At 43.8% G+C, this 17,660-nt stretch overlaps 1 non-coding gene across 1 annotated transcript; it reads left to right on the top strand.

Annotated features, from left to right (window-relative positions):
- The first annotated feature begins 16,769 nt into the window (after window positions 1-16,769).
- On the top strand, window positions 16,770-16,857 carry trnap-ugg (transfer RNA proline (anticodon UGG)). Its single transcript is given in 2 exon segments — window positions 16,770-16,805; window positions 16,822-16,857. It is a non-coding gene; the product is annotated as a tRNA-Pro (tRNA).
- The last annotated feature ends 803 nt before the right edge of the window (window positions 16,858-17,660 follow it).

Below are 17,660 nucleotides of genomic sequence, written 5' to 3' on the forward strand. Positions count from 1 at the left end.
GTGCCAGGGCGAGACCAATACTGAATATAACGCCTATGCCATATAATTCCTCCGCCTGCACACAATGGATAGAAGAACGTCGAGAGTCATGTGAGCGACGGTGTAATGAGATTCGGACCTGTGTATCAAAAAAACCCTTTGTGAGTAAAAATACGTGCTGCCAGTCGTGTACTGATGCAGAACCATACTGTCCGTTCTATTGCATGTTGTACCAGGGGTCCTCCAATTATAACCAGGTCTCACTCACTAAAAAATATAATAACTGTTGGCCCTGGGCAACCGTCCATGATAAACAGACGTTTTCAGTTGAGTGGGTGTACCCGACAGAGGGGTTGAAGTTCTAATGCTTCATGCAAAAGGGAGATGTCCCTGTTGGTAACTTTACGGGCTTCTGCAGTACTACTTGGAATGTGAAAGTACGACACACGGCTGGTACCCCGCCAACTGATGAGTCGCTGAATGCCCAAAATATCCCAAATGGCCGACACCTAGTGGCTGTGCGGTCTGGGGGCAGGGTTGAGATCGACATTTCCGCTTAACTGGGATGGGACTTGCACTCGTGTCATGCTACTGCAGCCACTTGCTTTATCCCCAAGCATAAAACTGGACACACCACCACAGCTGGTGCTACAGCGTAGTAAGATAGAATATACCCCGGACCCGGCAATTCGCATTGATAGTACAGGTCAGCTTCAGGGTATCCCCAATGAATTTAAGGCAAGGAACGAGATTGCGGCTGGATGGGAATCATTAATCCCTGTGATTGGGATCAGTAAGAACACGGAATGGATAAATTATATTTATTATAATCAACAGAGAGTTACCAATTACACTGATGATTCCCTCTCCCCATTAGGAGAGCAATTGGATGCAACCAGTAAAATGGCTTGCAGAAGAGACAAGCATTAGACTGGCTACTGGCAGAAAAAGGAGGTGTCTGCGTACTGTTTGGAGAAAATTGTTGTACTTTTATACCAAATAACACCAGCCCAGACTGATATTTTGCCAAGGCGATGGATAGATTGAAAAATTTGAGGAAAGAGTTTAGACAGGATGCGGGGTTTGGACATCAGATTTTGATTGATTTTAGAGTAAATGATGCGGGTGGGGGGCCTGGCTAACAAAGACTTCAATGCTTGCGGGTATTTTGCTGCTTATTTTTACAATTGTGTTGTGTTGCTTCCTTTCATGTTTTAAGTCCCTTTTCGTGCGGGCCACGGCGAAACACTTTCCGATGCTTCTGGCACTGGCTTAGACGATCCCCCCGGAGGAGGAAGTCGTGACGACATACTTCTATGATCTGAGTCGGGGCGATGTGCCGAATGATTATGATAGCACTGCAGAAGACAACTATGCTTATGTTGGAAGCAGTCTGTGACGGCCTCAGGGTCTTTTCCCCCATCTCCCTATGGAGGGTCGGGTTTTTGGCCCTCTGGCCCAGGTAATAGAGAGTTAATTCATGGGGTCCGTGCACGAAAATGTACATTATACCCGTTTTGGGATGATTGGCGTTCGCCTCTGGGTGTTGTGCCCTTTCTCTCTATGTGAGACCTTTAGGTCTCGGGGGGTGGGGACGATAGAATATATAGAAAATAGAAATGCAGATATAGAAAGTACAGAAAATAGAGGCTACACAGACCTGATTATTCATAATCTGTTCTGTGCCTAAGATGCCGTTGTCTCCTTCTCCTTCTTCATCGAAGGGAAAGGAAAGCCCGAGCGCGGGAAGAGTGAGGTAACTTGCGGGTAACTGAGCACAATGACCTTAGCACAACCCTGTGCCTAGTAATGATGTCTCTACTGCAGAAATGACGGAGCATGTTGTGATTAGATTAGAAGAGTTGTAACGAAGTACAAACATGTTGTGATTATATTAGAAATGCACTTCTGAAAACAACTGTGGCAGAATGCAGTGGAACGAGGGGTCTGTAATTAGATGTCACTATGTAGCTGAAACTAACTTGATTGATTATGCGAACTGGACTAGTAAGGGTCCATAAAAAAGAGCTGTCAGAGTTTGTTCAGGGGCAATCAGTGACTAGCTCTCTGACCCTCACAGCCTCTATTTGCAAATAAAGGTATAACTTCTTGAAGAATCTTCTGCACCTCCGAGTCAGTCTCGAATCTCGGTAATCCACGACAGTGGTGCGGGGACTTCAGGCTTCTGTTCCTTCTTCCCGATGGTAGGTGCGAGAAGACGGCACGGCCCGGAAGGTGGGGTACCTTTGATAACGGACATTGCCCTCTTGAAGCAATATCTCCTGTAGATACTACCTTTGGTGGGGAGAAATGTGTCCGTGATGTATTGGGCAGAGCCCACTACTCTCTTCAGCTTCTCATGTCCGTGCGCTGTCGAAATGTCTTCCCAGACCGTGATTCAACTGGCCTGGACAATTCCAGCAGTGCATTTGTAAAAATTTTGTTCGACCGTTCGGTGAAAAGCCGAACCTCGCTGACCTCCTGTTACGGACTCAGTGAAAGTCCCTTTAAGATAGAGAGTGTGTGTGTATGTGTGTGTGGGGCGTGCTTACGTCAATAGAAGATAAAGGACGTAATGACGTTGTTGAAGAAGTTAGAAGAAGAAAGAGAGAGAGAGAAGGGAGAGAGACACCAGCCTGCTTGTTTTTCTCTATCGATGGATGAGAAACAATAAGCGTGTTTGCCACTGAAATCCATGTATGGAAGTTGGAAGTAATCCGGTGGAGTTCACTTTGTTGCTGACCTGTAGAAGGAAACAGGTATTTGTGTGTGGACGACCACGGTTCGGATGCTTTTCGGGGTGAGCAAGTCACTACCGAGTAAACACTGAAGTGTCGTTTGGGTTCCATCGTGGAACATTTGGATTTCGTATGTACTCTCTCTATGTTTTTCTACATCTACATCTTATCTTCAGACAACGGTGGTTGTTGAAGAAGCCCTTGCTCATGTTTCACCTTATGGCTTGTGGAACTGAACTTTAAGAACCATTCAGGAACTGGGAGTTTTGGACTTTGTCACACACACACACGAAGAGTTTAGTTTTGGGGTTAACGTTCGAGGTTTAACATTCTTGAATTCTAACATACTAACATTTTTACTTTTATTTTACGTATTATCATAAGTAGTGATTAATAAAATAGTTTTTAACACTGAATCATGCTCAGTGTGTTTCTTTTGTTGCTGGTTTGTGACAAAATTGGGGGCTCGTCCGGGATAGTTCCCAAGGTTAACGAGTGTCGTCTGGGATTGTACCCCAGATTGACGAGATTTGTTCGAGATTCAATCCAAAGATTTTTGAGGGAGGTCTGATAAATTCTTTTTAATTGGCTTGTGTGTGTGGAAACCAGCAGCAATGGATATTAAGGCATTTTTGGAGTCACCAACCCAAAAGGGATTGGAGGTGGCGAAAAAGGATGATCTGATAAAGATTGCTACAAGGCTAAACCTTACAGAAGTAAAGCAGTCTATGAGAAAGGCAGATATTCAGAGACTGATAGCTGGCCATTATGTGGAAAAGAAAGTGTTTGAGAAGGAAGTGTTAAAACAGTTTCCTGGCAGTGAAATAGCAATTTCTGAGGCACAGGTGCAGCTGGCAAAGATAGAGGCTGAACGAGAGCAAAATAAATTAGAAGCTGAACGAGAACAAAAGAGATTAGAGGCTGAACGAGAGCAAACCCAGTTAAAGATAGAGGCTGAACGAGAACAAACCCAGTTAAAGATAGAGGCTGAACGAGAACAAAAGAAATTAGAGGCTGAACAAAAGCTAACTCAGATGAAGATAGAAGCTGATCTAGCAATGAAGCAGATGGAGCTGGATAACGAGGAGAAAAAGAGGCAGCATGAGTTACAAATGAAGCGTAGGAGTTCGGAATCTGATTCTGATGATGGTTTTTCAGCCAGCAGGGAGGTTCGATTAGTCCCTCCGTTTGAAGAAGATCAGGTTGATCAGTATTTCCAACATTTTGAAAAGGTTGCTGTGAGTTCAAACTGGCCAAGGAAAGGATGGGCTCTTATGGTACAGAGTGTGATTAAAGGTAAAGCTCAAAAAGCTTATTCTGCTTTGTCTGTTGAGGATGCAGCTGATTATACCAAGGTAAAACAAGCTATATTGAAGGCCTATGAATTGGTCCCTGAGGCTTATAGACAAAAATTCAGAGACTTGAGGAAATCTGCAGATCAGACTTATATGGAATTTGCCAATGGAAAGAGAATATGTTTTGAACGATGGTGCCTGGCTAAAAATGTAGATGGGGATTATGATAAATTGACAGAATTGATACTAGTGGAAGACTTTAAAAGATGTGTTCCAGCTGAATTAACAACATATTTAAATGAAAAGGCAGTGGAAACTTTACAAGAAACTGCTAGGTTGGCAGATGATTATGCTTTAACCCATAAATCCAAATGGGGACAACCTAAAACCTTTCAAAAGAGTTACAAAGACAATCCAGGTAAACCAGAGATTAAATTAGGAGGTAATCAAAAAGGAAAAGATGAAAAGAAGCCAGGGCTGGAGAAACCTGTTGAGCGTACTTGTTATTACTGTAGGAAACCTGGCCACGTGATATCTAATTGTGCCCTTTTGAAGAAAAAGAAGGAAGCTGGGCCCAATGCTTGCTTTCAGGCAATTAAAAATCAAAAAGGTTTAGGAGATGCTGTTAAAGATCAGTCCTTGCAAGAGGGAAAAGCGGAAAAGTTGGAGGAGGTGAGAAAGGAATTCCGTTCGTATGTATCAGAGGGTTTTGTTTCACTGAATGATGAGTCACCCCAGGTGCCAGTGAAAATTCTTAGAGATACTGGGGCTAGTCAATCTCTCTTGCTGGACAGTGTTTTAAATTTTGGTGAAGAAAGTGACACTGGTGAAGTAAATCTAGTGCGAGGCATTACAGGTGAGACCATGTCTGTCCCTTTTCACAGGGTGATTTTAAAGTCAAAGTTCGTAGAAGGACCAGTCGAGATAGGGATAAGACCTAGTTTGCCAGTGGAAGGAGTTTCTTTGTTATTGGGAAATGACCTTGCAAATGGAGAAAGTGATCCTGTGGTACGGTTAACAACCAAACCAAGGATTGATGAGTCTGAGGATGATTCAGATGTTTACCCATCATGTGCGGTGACTCGAGCTAGAGCTAAAGAATTAGCCAAGACAGACAGTCCGGTGCAGTCTGATGTAGTTCCTTGTGACAGTCCTAAACAGGAAGAAAATTTTGATGCCTTATCTGAGACTTTTCTGTCTTCACTGGAGGATCAACATCCTTACAGTGAGCCTGAATTTAAAGATTTGTCTTTGTCGAGGAAGGATTTTATGGTGGAACAAAGGACCCTGAATTGACAGAATTGAAAGAAAAAGCACTCTCATGTGAGGAGATTGAAAAGGTGCCAACTGGATACTATGTCAAAAATGGAGTGTTAATGAGGAAATGGAGACCTCCTCATGTTCCTGTTACTGAGGAATGGGAAGTTATTCATCAGGTTGTTGTTCCAAAAGTTTATAGGGATGAGATTTTAAACCTGGCCCATAGTATGCCTTTGGGTGGTCATTTTGGTGTGAATAAAACTGTAGGGAAGATCTTGAAACAATTCTATTGGCCTGGTTTGAGAAAAGATGTGGTGATGTTTTGTCGAACCTGCCACACATGTCAGATGGTAGGTAAACCAAATCAAAAACCCCCTGTGGCTCCTTTGAAACCAATTCCTGCTTTTGATGAACCCTTTTCGAAGGTGATTGTGGACTGTGTTGGCCCCTTACCAAAGTCTAAGACTGGAAATCAGTATTTGTTAACCATCATGTGTGCCACTTCTAGATTTCCAGAGGCAATACCCCTTAGAAATATTAAGGCCAAGACGGTGTCAAAGGCTCTTGTAAAATTTTTTACCTTGTTTGGTTTGCCAAAAGAAATCCAATCTGATCAAGGTAGTAATTTTATGTCAAAAATTTTTCAACAAATAGTCTATGAGCTGGGAGCAAAGCAGATTGTATCATCTGCATATCACCCAGAATCTCAAGGAGCTCTGGAGAGATTTCATTCTACTCTCAAAAATATGCTGAAGACTTATTGCTTTGAAAACACCAAGGATTGGGACGAAGGTATCCATTTACTTTTGTTTGCCGTTAGAGAATCGATCCAGGAGTCAATCGGATTTAGTCCGTTTGAGCTTGTGTTTGGACATCGGGTGAGAGGACCTTTGGAGTTGTTGAGAGAGCAATGGGTTAATGAGGAAGTTCACTTGAGTCTGTTGGACTATGTCCAAAAATTTAAAACTCGGTTGGAGAGAGTCTGCCAGCTAGCGAGAGAGAATCTGAAAACAAGCCAGATAAGAATGAAGACATATTTTGATAGACATGCTCGGCCTAGGACATTCGCAGTGGGGCAAAAGGTGTTGGTATTTTTCCCTAGCCAAAATAATCCCTTGCAAGCTCGTTTTTCTGGACCCTATGTTATTGAATCTCGAGTGACTGATCTAACATATATAATCAAAACACCAGATAGACGCAAGAAAACACAACTCTGTCATGTAAACATGCTAAAACCTTATTATGAGAGGGATTCAGTTGTGGCCTTGGTGGATGGTGAAAAGGTTGTTTCTAGAATGCCTGATGTTGATGTTGAGGAAGGCCAATTTAGACCAAATATTGTTCCATCGAAACTGAAAAACCAAAATGTCATGGAGAACCTTGAAACGAAGTTGGACCATTTACAAGTTTCACAAAAACAACAGATGAGAGAATTAATTTTAAAATTTAAAAATCTGTTCCCAGATGTTCCAAACAGAACATCGATAATTACCCATGATGTTGATGTTGGGGATGCAAAACCAATCAAACAACACCCATATCGAATGAATGTGGAAAAAAGTAAACTTGTTGATCAGGAAATCAAATACATGTTGGAAAATGATATTATTAGACATTCTAGTTCAAATTGGAGTTCGCCCTGTGTTATTGTACCTAAACCTGATGGAACTGTTAGATTTTGCACAGATTACAGGAAAGTGAATGCTGTAACAAAGTCAGATGCTTACCCTATTCCTAGGGTGGATGATTGCATAGACAGAGTGGGAAAGGCAAAATTTCTTACAAAGATTGACCTATTAAAAGGGTACTGGTGTGTTCCATTAACAGATAGAGGAAAGGAGATTTCAGCCTTTGTAACCCCTTCTGGATTGTATGAATACAATGTTTTGCCATTTGGAATGAAAAATGCTCCGGCAACATTTCAAAGAATGATTAATTCAGTGATTCATGGGTTAAAACATACAGATGCCTACATTGACGACTTAGTGACTGGGAATGATACTTGGGAAGATCACATCTCTGCGTTAGAAAGGTTGTTTGAAAGACTTTCCAAGGCTAACCTTACAGTTAACTTGGCTAAAAGTGAATTTGGCCATGCCACTGTGACGTATCTTGGTTATGTTGTAGGTCAAGGCAAGCAAGCTCCTGTTCAGGCAAAAGTTCAAGCAATATCTGAGTTCCCTATTCCCACAGGTACGAGGACTGTTAGAAGATTTTTGGGAATGGTTGGATATTATCGAAAATTTTGTAAGAATTTTGCTGATATTGCTCTTCCCCTAACTAATCTTCAGAAGAAGGGAGAAAAGTTTGTTTGGACAGATTCTTGTCAAGAAGCATTTGAGAAGCTGAAAGCCATTTTATGCTACCATCCTGTGCTCAGAACACCTGACTTTGAAAAGCCATTTTCATTAGCAGTAGATGCCAGTGATGAAGCTGCAGGAGCTGTGTTGTTGCAGAAGGGTGACCTTGATGATATTGACCATCCTGTAGCTTACTTTTCAAAGAAATTTAATGAGCATCTAAAGAATTATTCCACCATAGAGAAAGAATTACTGTCGCTTGTTTTAGCCTTGCAACATTTCAGTGTATATGTTTGCACCGCTCAGAAACCATTGACTGTGTATACAGATCATAACCCATTGGTGTTTCTGAGCCGAGTCAAAAACAAGAACAGAAGGCTGTTAAACTGGAGTTTAATTTTGCAAGAGTTTGATCTCATGATAACTCACATTAAAGGCAAAGATAATGTGATTGCTGATTGTCTTTCCCGATGTTAAATGGGAAACATGTATCTGTACTAATCTGATAGTCTGTAGTTGTGTAGCATGATAATTATTAAAATTACTAACTATGCGCGGTTAAAATTTTCTTGGAAAAATTTTTTTTTAGGTGGGAGGTGTTACGGACTCAGTGAAAGTCCCTTTAAGATAGAGAGTGTGTGTGTATGTGTGTGTGGGGCGTGCTTACGTCAATAGAAGATAAAGGACGTAATGACGTTGTTGAAGAAGTTAGAAGAAGAAAGAGAGAGAGAGAAGGGAGAGAGACACCAGCCTGCTTGTTTTTCTCTATCGATGGATGAGAAACAATAAGCGTGTTTGCCACTGAAATCCATGTATGGAAGTTGGAAGTAATCCGGTGGAGTTCACTTTGTTGCTGACCTGTAGAAGGAAACAGGTATTTGTGTGTGGACGACCACGGTTCGGATGCTTTTCGGGGTGAGCAAGTCACTACCGAGTAAACACTGAAGTGTCGTTTGGGTTCCATCCTGGAACATTTGGATTTCGTATGTACTCTCTCTATGTTTTTCTACATCTACATCTTATCTTCAGACAACGGTGGTTGTTGAAGAAGCCCTTGCTCATGTTTCACCTTATGGCTTGTGGAACTGAACTTTAAGAACCATTCAGGAACTGGGAGTTTTGGACTTTGTCACACACACACACGAAGAGTTTAGTTTTGGGGTTAACGTTCGAGGTTTAACATTCTTGAATTCTAACATACTAACATTTTTTTTAACTTTTATTTTACGTATTATCATAAGTAGTGATTAATAAAATAGTTTTTAACACTGAATCATGCTCAGTGTGTTTCTTTTGTTGCTGGTTTGTGACACTCCTAAGAAAGTAATTTGTCTGCCACGCCTTCCTTGTGATTGCATCTAAGTGCAAGGATGTTGTTGTTGGAGATGGATGGGTGTGCCAGTGACTCACACAAACTCGGCCCCGACCCCAACCCCCCCATCCCTGTTACCATCTGGATGGCCTGTCATTGCAGCAGTACACTACAAGGTGCGAGTGTTGTCCACAATGCACAAACACCGTTGGATGGGGGTGTCATCGAGTCAACCAGCACGGGCACAGGCCCTTCGGTCCAACTGGTCCATTCCGACCAAGATGCCCCATCCAAGTGTATCCCATCTGCCAGCATTTAGCCAAATACCTTCTAAACCTTCGCATTCTATATACTTGTCCAACAGTATTTTAAAGTTGTTATTGGTAAATCGGTTTATCCTTCTCACCTGTACCGAGCTACAGTGAAAAATCTGTCTTGCATTGCGTCGGAGCAACTCAGTTCATTACACAGTTTATTGAGCTAATACATGGCAAAATAATAATAGAATGAAGAATGAAGTGTTACAATAACAGGGAAAGTGAGTTTCAGGCATACAATGAAGTGAAAAGGCCATAATGAGGCAGATTGTGAAGTTAAGAGTTATGTTATCGTACTAGAGGACCGTTCAATAGTCTTAGAACAGCGGGACATAAGCTGTCCTCGAATCTGGTGGTACGTGATTTGAGGTTTTTGTGTCTTCTGCTGGAAGGGGAGGAGAGTGAATGTCCGGGGTTGGAGGGATCTGTGATGGTGTCATCTGGTTTACCCAGGCATCGAGAAGTGTAGACAAAATCCACGGTAAGGAGGCTGGTTTCTGTGAGGTACAGAGTTGTGTCCTCAACTCCTTGTAGTTTCTTGTGTCTCCGGTATAAGAGTTGCCTTTCCGAGCCGTGATGCATCCAGATAGGATGCATTTTATTGTGCATGGATAAACACTGGTGAGTATCAAAGAGGACATACCACATTTCTCTGGAGTCCTGAGGAACTAGAGGCATTGGTGAGCTTTCCTGGCTGTGGCGTCAACTTGGTTGATACAGGACAGGCAACTGGGGATATTCATTCCAAGGGTCCACAGGATTCTTTCGCAGGAGGGAGAACAGACCGAAGTCGTGGTTCCTGTTGGCACCAACCGCTTAGGTAGAAAGAAGGATGAGGTCCTGAAAAGTGAGTTTAGGGAGCGAGGCAGAAGGCTGAAGAACAGGACCTCAAGGGTAGCAATCTCGGGATTGCTGCCAGTGCCACGCGATAGTGAAGCTCGGAATAGGAAGAGATGGAAAATGAATGCGTGACTGAGAGGTTGGTGCAGGAGGGAAGGTTTTAGATTTTTGGATCATTGGGATCTCCCTGGGGAAGGTGGGACCTGTACAGAAAGGACGGGTTACATCTGAACCCGAGGGTGTCCTGGTTCCGAGTGCTGGCTTCGATTCGGCTCCATTCAAGGTGCCTTGTTGTGCAGCACATGGAGTCCATGCACTACTAATCGCATAACAACACACACCTGAGTCCCATCAGGAGACAAGCATAAACGCCCTGGTTTCACTAGCAGTAGTTGACAGAGTATTGGTTAACCTTTGGGTATACTTTGTCTCCTGGCTGCTTAGAGTTGTCAATTCTAGAGCAGTCCTGGTTTCACTGTTACTCTTAGAATATCCACTTTTTGTTTTGGGACCCCACCTCAGAGCCCTGAGGCAAGATTCCTTCCGGTTGTCGCCTGCGTTTGGTTCTGAGGAAGCATCCCGACTCCAGTCTCGTACCAGTGCGTCGCATTTGGGTTCTCCGCGAACTCGCTCTTCGCTCGACATTGTGACAAACGCTCTCGTTCACATTTCATCGATATATGATGATTTGTTGCCACAAGTTGTGAACTCAGTCTTGCACCGAGAAAATCGTAACTTGAGTTATAAGGACTGTGATCACGCCGTTTTGTTGTAAAACATCACCTGGTGCTTTGCATTAACCCTTCATTTATTGAAAATAATGTTCCATGGGGCAGCTACGCGAAGTTAGATTCCCCAACTGGACCCGCATGGGTGGTATTCAGCTGGATTCAACGCTGTTTCACCCATAAGCTCACAATGTTCTTGATATCACTGCTCAACGCTCTGTCAGTCGGTCACATGCCAGCGGCCAGTAGAGTCCGCAAGAAGGTGAGAGGCAGCAAGAATGATGTGAATCACAGTGACGCCGAGTTGAAAACCAAAGGCTTACTCTTTGCAATATCCGGCAACTTCATGCTGCTTTGGATGACGTGTTTCGTATTTTTCATGTCAATCCGAATTAAAAAGGCGTTATTATTCAACTGGTTTCCACGACCCATTGTTGATCGCGGACTAAAGCGGCAACATGCCCTGATTATGAGCTGCTGCAAAAAAAAAGAACTCTTGTGCAGTGATTCAGTCTAAGTTCAAACGGGAGATGAACAATGTGGTCAAAAATTCGCTGAGAATAACGAGAACGTCGAGGAAAGAAATAATGTCGGAAATCCGGGCATTAGGTTCCAACATCATCGCATTTCCCACTTCACCTGAGTCCAGCGATTATTCAGTCTGCTTCAGAATCGTCTTTCGGCAGAATCCGGAAAATATTGCGTATTTCTCTGTTTTCATTGAGTGATCAAAAATCAAAGACTTCGGCTCAGATAAACGCAAGTGTGCCAGGTTATGGAGGTAAAATGTTACCTTGCACAGAGAGGCATTCAAAACCTTTGGATGAATTGAACATCCAACGTTACGTTCTAATCCACCGTCAGACCGTTGGGTTATGGTACGAAAAGAAACATACACAATTTTTGTACAGAAGGGGAATGCAAACCATGCGCGAATCACTTCCGAGCAATAAAGCACCGACACCGATCAAGGTCACATGTTCAGTTCCCTTTCTTTTTATTGCCGGCGACCTCGCCTCCAGCAGCAGCGCTGGGATCATTTATTTTGGAACTTTGGGAATTATGTTTCTCGTCGCGAATTCACATCTTGGCTGTGGACAGTGGTTTCCAGCCGCGCGTGAAACGGACGGATGGCGAATGGATGTTGTTTCCAACAACAAATATCTCGGTCTTGTCTATTATAACCGCAGTTCAATGGGAAAGTGCCATGGAAATGTGTGGCAACACCGCCGTTTCCAGCTGCGAGATTTAACTGTCGCTCTTAACGTGTTTTTTTCCTGCAACGAGTCCCCGGAACATACATGTGACCAGCTATTGTTTTTAAAGTGACGATTCTCTTGCTATCTGGGTTCAGCAGCCAGTGCGCTTGGACTTGCCCTTCAATGGCGTTCAACTTGTGTTCTCTGTCGCTAATTGAGGCCTTACCTGCAAACGGATGCGTCTAGATCATGGAATGCTCTTTAAAGCAGGCCAGATTCTGAGTGGGCAAGAGGGCGGAAACTTTATGACCAATCCGAAGACAGTTTGTGATCGAATATCAGGGAAAGACGAATAATAAGCTCCATTTGAATCGTCAACTGATTTCCAACACCTCTCCATATTCCTCGAGACTCTGTAAGGGAGGAGAGGTTAGTTGAGATTCTCCATGATCCAGATTATTGCTATTAAACTCTTGGGTAGTTCAGCATGCTCCTGCGGAAGAAGTAGGAACGTGCTCGTTGCAGAACGGAATGAAAGTTCATTCTGCAGTCTGGTACGAAACAATTCTCTCCTGATTCCTGATCTCCAGCAGCTGAGTCTCACAGAAGAGCGGTTCACTATAAAGTTTCCCCGGCGTCCATACGGCAGCCTCGGGGTCCAGTGACATGGACCCTACAGCAGAATGTATGGATGTGAACCAGCAGACCTGGTTCCCCACAACGCATGTCTCAATGATATACTGAAGGCCACATTGCCCATTCGGTACTGCTGACAGGTATTGGAATTGGCAGTCAATGTGAGATGAGACAGCTCTTCAATGGACGTGGAAGAAGTGGGGCAGACTGGTTTTGGGTGGGACTTATTAGCTTGGGATCAGAATGCAATGACTGGGTGACATATGGTTGAAATGAGTTTGGTATGGATCGGGATTTGATGGACGGCACGGTCACGGTGGGCAGAATGGTATTTCCGTGTTAGGCGGCTCCATGGAACAGAAACAGCGTTAACTCGGGTGGTCAGAAGTTTTTATCCAGTTAAACTGTTTCTGCACCATACATTCCGGGTTTAAAAGAGGTCAATGCTGCCTGGACAGTTCTGTCACTCATATTAGGGCCAGGGTAAGGGTGTTTTGCCGTTCAAAATGCTTGTCGGGAGAAGTTGGAACTGTCTAGATCAAGGGGCCACCGTCTGAGGATAAGGGCTGGGCCAGTCAGAGGAGACGAGAAGAATTGTCTTCAACCACAGGAAGAGTATCTTTGGAATTCTCCGCCTGAAAGCTGATGAGGCTCACTCGCTGAACATAATTTCGACAGTGATGGAATTACATTGGACATTAAACGAATCACGTGTGAAGTTAGTGCAGCCAAGTGGTCCTGAACTAATGTCTTGGCCATCGTTCTGTGACTGGAGGAGCTCTTTTCTGCTGGTATATTTATTTTGTACTTATTTTAAGCAACGAGTGAAGATCTTCCTGCATCAAATTCCACATGGGAAGAGTGGAAATAAACTGCAATGCATTATTATAACATTCTCCCGCCGACCGTCAGGTATTGAACGAATTTGTTCTGCATGTGAAATGCAGAGATAAACCTGTGCATTTTTGATTCACCCACTCCACGACAGGAACAGCGTGGGTCTGAAAAGAGAAAACCTGCCAGGTCAATATATTCGCTGCGTTCTCAGGTGTGGTAAAGTGCGGATTGATTAATGATTCTCTCCCGACACTGTTGCAGCAAACATTCCCAGCGCAGCAAAGCCCGGATCTTACCTCAGGACTTCTCTGAATGGGTAAGTATCATAATCAGGTTCATTATCACTGGCATATGTCGTGAAATTTGTTGTTTTGCGGTAGCGGTACAGAGGGAGACAAAAAGACATATCAGTTCCGATGTTAGAAAAAGTAAGTCAACAGTGCCGCAGAGAAATAATGAGGCGGTGTTCATGGGTTCATGGTCCGTTCAGAAATCATTCACCACTTTCTGAGATCACTGTCATGAGCTCCTCTTCCATTCACTCTGTGTCCCACAGCTTCCACCACTCACGGTCCACGCGAGAGCGTCTGCTAATCGGGCATACTGATCCCATGGATAATCGAATTTGAAAATGCAATCATTGCGGCGACGTTCATTTCCGAGAACGGTCCATTAGTCAGGCAGCAGGGAAGCAGAATTCAATACTTCGGTGCCAGAAAAATGACGCAGCTTTGTTCCGGTAAATGTCTATCTCGGGGGAACCTGGAAAAGTCGAGGCGGAAGTCACCGTCACGGGATCTCCGACTGTTCCTGTGGGCAATATCTGGAGCAGTTGGGGATATTAAATGGGATGGACAGCACGACGTGGGAGCGGCGTGATACAATTTCATGAAGCGCACCTTCTGTTTTAAAATCGAGCTGGGGTGATAGGTCAGGAGGACGAGAGGTGTTCAGTGCTCGAAGGACTGATGGTGCAAGCCAACACTGCCGGCAATAAAACAGGAAATGGATACGAAGGATGAGTCAGTGGCTGAATTACAATCCGGAGTGGGATTCGAAGTCAGGTCTCCGCGACATGAACCAAGCGCCTGAGATCACTTAGTCACGCTGATGGCTAATGAGACGGTTCTGTGCTGGTTACGACGCTAATGTAAATCCAAATATCAATCCTCATTTTCTGTCTCCGGAAAAGAGCAAATATGACTCGAAATCTTTTATTTGCATTTGTTACCCGAGAAAGAGATTCCATATATTTACTCAAATGCCACACATCCAGTGAAATGGCAGGACATTGGCTGCGTTCAGCGCTGTTTATTTTGTATTCAGAGCTGGGTGGTGAAGATAGTGCGGGAATCTGAGCTGTGTTTAAATGTGTTTGCTGTCGATAAGACTAGAATTTTCAGTTACTATCCTGGACACTGTGAAATCCCCAGGATCTTCGTCCACAGATCACCTCCACACCAGCATAGACTGTATCACTTCATAAAATTAACTTCTCTGCATACACTACCTACGCAGAGGTTACATCGGTATAAACAAATGTAAAGGCCTCGTTAAAAGTAAGGGGTGATTCCTGAGGTGGTCAGGTGGATGAGATGTGAATGACGTTGAGCAAGACTCTTTGTTTGGAAGCGACAGTCCGTGTGCGAAAGTGTAGGGAGAGCCTGGGTGTGAGAGGATGACGGCACTTGAATTTGTTTCCTTTACAATCGTACAGACATTGCTTCAGTAAAAAAACAACACCGAGAAAGTCCTGGAAATTCACGTGGCAGCTTACGAAAATCATTGCTTTTTCCAAGGGCAGTGGAACAGCATCCAGTTTTGGAACACAATAGAACAGTTCAATGCTCAAAAAATTATCTGAACTCGTCCCCTTGTCGCTTCATGGAAATTAACGTTAAAATTGCGTTAGAAATGAAATTCTTAACGGACAGAGAGAGAGGGGAGAGAGAGAGGGGGACAAACAGACAGACAGACAGGCAGGCAGAGATCCAAGTCAGAATACAGATGCTGGAGCAACTCACATTAAATGCTGGAGGAACTCAGTCGGTCAGGCAGAGTCTGGGGAGGGAAATGAACAGTCGACGTTGAGAGTTTGAGCACAGTTTGAGGGTTGACGAACGCATCTGATATGCAGAGTCTACTGTAGACCATTGGTCTCAAGAAAAATTCCTGCCTGAAACGTCTCTGAGATATCACATGATCGCGACATGGAAAATGACAAGAGTTCGTTGTCTGGGGTTGGCCATGCATCAGTGCGCGCAATTTTGACCTACTGATGATCAGGTGGGCTGCAGTTGTAAGGCAGTGACCTATCCGCCATTCCTCGTGGCATAACTTCGGAAATTCTCGTTGCGACACAACCAGCCTGGAATTTCTCGAAGCACAAAAAGAAAATGAGGGAAACACTCAGCAGCTTAGGACACATCTGCAAAAGGAGGAACAGTTAACGTTTCGAGTCCGGGAAAATTCGTTGAAACAGGGGAAAAGAGAAATACAAGATGGTTTTCGGTACGATAGTAGGTCGCGGACTGACATGAAGAACAAAGAGGGAGTCCCAAATCCAAAATCCACATCGCCGCTTCAGAGCCACCTGAAGGGCACTGTTGGAATAGAATCACCACACTGGCTCCAGCGTTTGTGTGCACGTGTCCGGCGCCACCTGCTGGTGATCGCCAGTAATTACCGACCTTCTGACGACTCAATCATCAACACTGATGCAAAATGTAATGAAACCTTCTCAACTGCAATTTTTAATATTGTATGTATGTTTGCAAATAAATATTCCGCCAACTGCTTTAATGCTTCAGGACATTATATTTTTTTTAGCACATAAGCATCTCTCCGGAAGAGAAAGGTAACCGTTAATATTTCAAAGGTGAGAATATTTGGCTGATATTTCCTCCCCACGGCGAACAAGCAATACCAGTTTTACCATATCTTTGCAACCCAGTTCTCAAACTTTTGCCCTAACATATTGTAAAGGGGGAAAGACACGACAGGATGAAATGTTATCGCCAAGTGCGCTCCGCTGCCGACTGTTCTATCACCAGTGACCTCCGAACTTATTCACAGCGTTTGATGATGTATTATGAGAAAGAGGGGCCTAATAAAGCGTGAATGAAGAACTCCTTCAGCTGCATTGAGCCAGGCCCTTGTTTCCACAATGGATTAACGATGAAACATCACATTACGATGACAAATTGATGATTATCACAGTGGTCAAGTGCCGAGTTGGAGCAGCATGGTGCCTTGTGTCCTTGCCTTGAACACTGCACAAAATATTCCAATTACGAATTGGATTAGAGTAGCGCGATGAGCAGGAAGGGGCTCGTTGGTCTAGGGGTATGATTCTCGCTTTGGGTTTGAATTTCCGAGCATGCGAGAGGTCCCGGGTTCAAATCCCGGACGAGCCCTCTGTTTAAATCATTACTTTAGCATTTTGGTCCTGGTGGTGAAGAAGTAGTTTAGCACACTTGCCTCATCAATCAGATTATCGAAAGCAGAGATGACATGTCATGTTACAGCTGCACCTGACGTTAGTGAGACCGCACTTGCAGCTTGGTTCCTCGTTTTCTTCTACCTTTCCTCTGTGATGTTTCCTCTTTTCTAATCCAGATTAAATATAAGCATAAGCAAGTAAATTTAATTTCCTACTTTATTGAATATGGGAGAGTACAGCAGAGGAACAGGAATTCGTCCCACAATGTTGTGCGGAACTAATTAAAATAATGACAACTAATCACTCCTTCAGAGCATGGTCCATATCCCTCCATTATCTGCACATTCATGTGTCTATCTGAGCGCCTCTTAAACGCTTCAATCGCCAGGCACCCACCACTCTCTGTCTAAAACATTTGCCCCGCATATCTCCTTTGTACTCCAGACTCCCCCCCCCGCTCCAAGTTAACTGCATGCTATCCAGCTTTAGATGTTTCGTTTCTGAAACAGAAAATATACCAGCTGTCCTCTCATAATTAGATAATTTTTTTCTTGGATCTCCACTTCCCTTCCACTCCAGCGAGAGGGAACCCAGTTTGTCAAACCTCTCCTGGACACCTCAGGCCCTCTACCTCAGCAGCGTCCTGGTAAATGTCCACTGAGCCCTATCCATAGCCGACCCAACCTCCATTTGATGGGGTGACATAACTGAATGCTATACTTCAAATACGTTCTGCCAGTTTTATAAATCTGCAACAAAATTCCTGAATCTTGAACT

This window comes from Pristis pectinata, chromosome 14 (assembly GCF_009764475.1).
Source record: "Pristis pectinata isolate sPriPec2 chromosome 14, sPriPec2.1.pri, whole genome shotgun sequence".
Classification (NCBI taxonomy): Eukaryota; Metazoa; Chordata; class Chondrichthyes; order Rhinopristiformes; family Pristidae; genus Pristis; species Pristis pectinata.